The following is a 6,000-nucleotide window of genomic DNA, read 5'->3' as shown; positions in this document are numbered from 1 at the left end:
GCATGATAGACAAACGCAATTATACCGAGTACTAACATAGCATGCACACCGTCATCGACAGGCTATGAAAAGGGGAATAGATCACATCAATACTATCATAGTAATAGTTAACTTCATAATCTACAAGAGATCACATAGCTTATACCAAGTACTACATGATGCACACACTGTCAACATTACATCATGGAGGAGGAATAGACTACTTTAATAACATCACTAGAGTAGCACATAGATGATATTCAACTAGATCACAAAGAGAGAGATGAGCCACATAGCTACGGTAAAGCCCTCAGACATGGGGGAGAACTACTCCCTCCTCATCATGGGAGACAGCGATGATGATGAAGATGGCGGTGATGTCGATGGAGATGACTCCGGGTGCAATTCCCCGTCCCGGCAGGGTGCCGGAACAGAGACTTCTGTCCCCCCCGAATTGGAGTTTCGCGATGGCAGCGACTCTGGAAGGTTTTCTGGAGTTTCGCCAATCGTTGTCGAAGATTTAGGTCACGAGGAGTCTTATAGGCGAAGAGGCGGAGTCGGAGGGGCCACGGGGGTCCCACACACTAGGGGGGCGCGCCCCCCCTTTGGCCGCGCCGCCCTATGGGGTGGGCCCCCTGGCTCCCCTCTGGCCCCTCTTCGGTGCTCTGGAAGCTTCCGGGGAAAATAAGATATTGGGCGTTGATTTCGTCCGATTCCGAGAATATTTCCTTTGTAGGATTTCTGAAACCAAAAACAGCAGAAAACAGGAACTGGCACTTCGGCATCTCGTCAATAGGTTAATTTCGGAAAACGCATAAAATCATCATAAAGTGTGAGCAAAACATGTAGGTATTGTCATAAAACAAGCATGGAACATCAGAAATTATAGATACGTTGTAGACGTATCAGCATCCCCAAGCTTAGTTCGTACTCGCCCTCGAGTAGGTAAACGATAAAAAGAATAATTTCTGTAGTGACATGCTACTTACATAACCTTGATGATACTATTACAAAGCATATGAGATGAATGCAGTGACTCAAGGCAATGATCTATAGTTGCTAACAAATAGATAACATATAGCAAAACTTTTCATGAATAGTACTTTCAAGACAAGCATCAAAAGTCTTGCATAAGAGTTAACTCATGAAGCAATAAACTCAAAGTAAAGGCATCGAAGCAACACAAAGGAAGATATAAGTTTCAGCAGTTGCTTTCAACTTTCAACATGCATATCTCATGGATAATTGGCAATACAAAGTAATATAATAGGTGCAAATAAGCAAGTATGTAAGAATCAATGCACAGTTAACACAAGTATTTGCTTCTAAGATGAAAGGAAGTAGGTAAACTGACTCAACATAAAAGTAAAAGAATGGCCCTTCGCAGAGGGAAGCAGGGATAAAATCATGTGCTAGAGCTTTTCAAGTTTTGAAATCGTAAAGAGAGCATAAAAGTAAAATTTTGAGAGGTGTTTGTTGTTGTCAACGAATGGTAGTGGGCACTCTAACCCCCTTGCCAGACAGACTTTTAAAGAGCGGCTCCCATGAATTTTTTTATTTTTGGGTGACACTCCTTCCAACCTTTGCTTTTACAAACCATGGCTAACCGAATCCTCGGGTGCCTTCCAACAATCTCATACCATGAAGGAGTGTCTTTTTATTTTAGTTTTATTTAGATGACACTCCTCCCCACCTTTGCTTTCTCAAGCCATGGCTAACCGAATCCTCGGGTGCCTTCCAACAATCACATACCATGGAGGAGTGTCTTTTTGTAAAATTATGAAGGTTAATTAATTGGGGCTGGGAACCCCATTGCCAGCTCTTTTTGCTAAATTATTGGATAAGCGGATGAAGCCACTAGTCCATTGGTGAAAGTTGCCCAACAAGATTGAAAGATGAAACACCACATACTTCCTCATGAGCTATAAAACATTGACACAAATAAGAGATAGTAACTTTTGAATTGTTTAAAGGTAGCACACGAAGTATTTACTTGGAATGGCAGAGAAATACCATGTAGTAGGTAGGTATGGTGGACACAAATGACATAGTTTTTGGCTCAAGGATTTTGGATGCACGAGAAGTAATCCCTCTCAATACAAGGCTTAGGCTAGCAAGGTTGTTTGAAGCAAACACAAGTATGAACCGGTACAACAAAACTTACATAAGAACATATTGCAAGCATTATAAGACTCTACATTGTCTTCCTTGTTGTTCAAACACCTCACCAGAAAATATCTAGACTCTAGAGAGACCAATCATGCAAACCAAATTTTAACCAGCTCTATGTAGTTCTTCATTAATAGGTGCAAAGTACATGATGAAAGAGCTTAAACATGATCTATATGAGCACAACAATTGCCAAGTATCAAATTATTCAAGACATTATACCAATTACCACATGCAGCATTTTCTGTTTCCAACCAAATAACAATAACCGAAGCAGTTTCAACCTTCGCCATGAACATTAAAATAAAGCTAAGAACACCAGTGTTCATATGAATGAGCGGAGCGTGTCTCTCTCCCACACAAGCATGAATTTATTCAGAGAATAACAAAACAAAAATAAAAGCACACAGACGCTCCAAGTAAAGTACATAAGATGTGATGGAATAAAAATATAGTTTCAATAGAAGAAACCTGATAAATTGTTGATGAAGAAGGGGATGCCTTGGGCATCCCCAAGCTTAGACGCTTGAGTCTTCTTGAAATATGCAGGGATGAACCACAGGGGCATCCCCAAGCTTAGACTTTTCACTCTTCTTAATCATATATCATCCTCCTCTCTTGACCCTTGAAAACTTTCTCCACACCAAACTCAAAACAAACTCATTAGAGGGTTAGTGCATAACCAAAAATTCACATGTTCGGAGGTGACACAATCATTCTTAACACTTCTGGACATTGCCCAAGGCTACTGAAAGTTAATGGAACAAAGAAATCCATCCAACACAGCAAAAGAGGCAATGCGAAATAAAAGGCAGAATCTATCAAAACAGAACAGTCCGTAAAGACGAATTTTTCTGGGGCACTAAACTTGCTCCGATGAGAAAACTCAAAACTAATGAAAGTTGCGTACATATCTGAGGATCACTCACGCAAATTGGCAGATTTTTCTGAGTTACCTACAGAGAACCCTGCCGAAATTTATGATAGCAAGAAATCTGTTTCTGCGCAGAAATCCAAATCTAGTATCAACCTTCTATTAGAGACTTCACTTGGCACAACAATGCAATAAAATAAAGATAAGGAGAGGTTGCTATGGTAGTAACAACTTCCAAGACTCAAATGTAAAACAAAAGTGCTGTAGTAAAATAAACACATGGGTTATCTCCCAAGAAGTGCTTTCTTTATAGCCATTAAGATGGGCTCAGTGATTTTAATGATGCACTCCCAAGAAATAAGAGTTGAAGCAAAAGAGAGCATCAAAAAGCAAATTCAAAACACATTTAAGTCTAACCCACTTCCTATGAAAAGGAATCTTCTAAATAAACAAATTCATGAGGAACAAAGTGACAAGCGTAGGAAGATAAAACACGAGTAACTTCAAGATTTTCAACATAAAGAGGGGAAACTTAATATTATTAAGATGCATATAACCATGTTTCCCTCTCTCATAATAACTTTCAGTAGCATCATTGATGAAATACACAATATAACCATCACTTAAAACATTCTTATCATGGTTCATATGCATAAAAGTATCATTATTTTTGGCATTAGAAGAGTTCTTCTCATTAATAGTAATTGGAGCAAGATTATTATCAAGAATTTGAACATGGTAAACAAGTTGCATACTAAGGGAATTGTTTTTGGCAATCCAATCATAGCTATGACAAGTTTCATAAGGATAGTTATAACCTATATCATAGCATTCTTTATAATAATCATCAAAGGTCGGAGGCATAGTGTCATCATAATAAATAGAATAGTTATCTTTCACAGCATGTTCATCTGTGACCATACCATCATTGTTACTAGAAGGAGATGTATCAAACATATAATGATCAGTAGCAAAAGGATTTTCAAACACCTCATCCCCAAGCTTAGAGCTTTCTATATCATTATGGGAGGAAGCATGGATAGTACTGATACTATGGCAATTATTAACATCATCATTTTCAGAATTAGTTTCCTAGAGATTTTCAATATCAAAAGTAGTGTGCTCTTTCAAATCATGATCACTAATGTAGGTAAAGGGCATAGGAAGATCATTGTACTCCGATTCATTATCATTATAATCATTAGGAGCAACATACTTACGGTTACCTATCGTTATCTCATACACGCGGGGATATGCCGTTACCTCTTTCTCTTTATTCCCCTTCTTCTGCTTCTTCTTCTTCGTTCCCTTCTTCTTCTTCTCTTCCTTCCCCTCGTTCCCTTCTTTAGGAGGAAGAGGCTTGAAGGGAGGCTTCTCCACATAACCTGATTTATTTCCAGAAACAATAGAAGAAACTTGGGAGGATTCCTCCTTTTCATTAATAAGTTCAAAACACACAGCGGTCCTATCATATTTTGGCAAAGTGTCATCTTCTAAAATATTTTGTATGTAAGCATTTGTATGGCAATTATCAATGCAATAAGAAAAACACCCATGCAGGACATCATCAATATCAAGATCACTCATATGTAACAAAGAGATTTTTCTTGATAACTCTTCACACCACAAAAATAAAGTAAGTTCATCATGCTGATTAGGAGTAATTTCATCATCACAATACAAATTTGCAGCACTCATGGGGTTTGAATTATCATTGGAGGAGCATTGAAAATTAAAATGACCCACTCTATGACAAAGTTCACAAATAAAAGGATAGATGGCACAAACTTTTTTACCAAGATCATCTAGAGCCCTAGACCACTTTCTAGTTTTTTCATTCATATGATGGATACAATATTCATCTTCGATTTGATTAATTCCACAGGGTCTATGCATTCCACAAAAATTAACATGCTTATAAGAAATAGCATTTTCAGAAGTTTGGGCATGTTTATTGCAATCATTAACAACAATTCCATTTTCCATGCAAGTGTCTTTAAAAGGTTCATGATACTTATCAAAATTCTTCCTAGGCAATTCAAAATGAGAGGCAAAGGCTTTATAAAGATTTGCAGCAACTTGAGAGTCAAGACCATAAGTAGCACTCATATTTCGAAATTTACCAGTATCCATAAAAGTTTCAATGCATTAATAATCATAATTTATACCTGACTCTCTACCTTTGTCGTTCTCCCAATCTTCAGTATTCTCCTGAATCCGATCAAGAAGGTCCCATCTAGCTTCAACCTCCTTGCTTGTGAAAGATCCCTCCAAACAGGCATCTAGATAGTCCTTGTGATGTCCTGAAAGCCTTGCATAAAATTATTAATAATAACATTGCGGGGGAGCTCATGAATGGGACATTTGAGCATTAGTGACTTCAATCTCCCCCATGCTTGGGAAATACTCTCTCCATCACGAGGATAAAAGTTATAAATGTAATTCCTATCAATATGCACTTCATGAGGAGGATAAAATTTAGAATAAAAGAGAGATACAATTTCCTCCCAACCAAGAGAATGACTATTCTTCAGCAATTTATACCAATGCACCGCTTTACCAGATAGCGAAATAGAGAATAGTTTCTTCCTCACTTCATCCATAGAGATACCTGCACACTTGAATAACCCGCATAATTCATGCAAAAACGGTAAATGATCTCCAGGATGGACAGTTCCATCCCCTTCATAACGGTTATCCATAACATGTTCAATAATTTTCATGGGTATCTTGAAAGGAGTACTTTCAGTAGGTGGATTTAAAATATCACAAGCATCATTAGAGTTATCGCATATGGGAGATAAAGCATTACCAGAGCAAATTTTCTCCCCTAAAGATGGGAAGCTAAAAAGATCATAAAACTAGCTTCCCCAAGCTTAGACTTCTCCATAGCATTAGCAGTAATTGCATTCATACTAATAACATTGCTACTAGCATGCAAATAAGGTTCCATAGGTTTTTTAATTTTCGCATCGCAC

Source organism: Lolium perenne, chromosome 3 (genome assembly GCF_019359855.2).
Source record: "Lolium perenne isolate Kyuss_39 chromosome 3, Kyuss_2.0, whole genome shotgun sequence".
Lineage (NCBI taxonomy): Eukaryota > Viridiplantae > Streptophyta > Magnoliopsida > Poales > Poaceae > Lolium > Lolium perenne.
Note: the sequence above shows the minus strand (reverse complement) of the source record.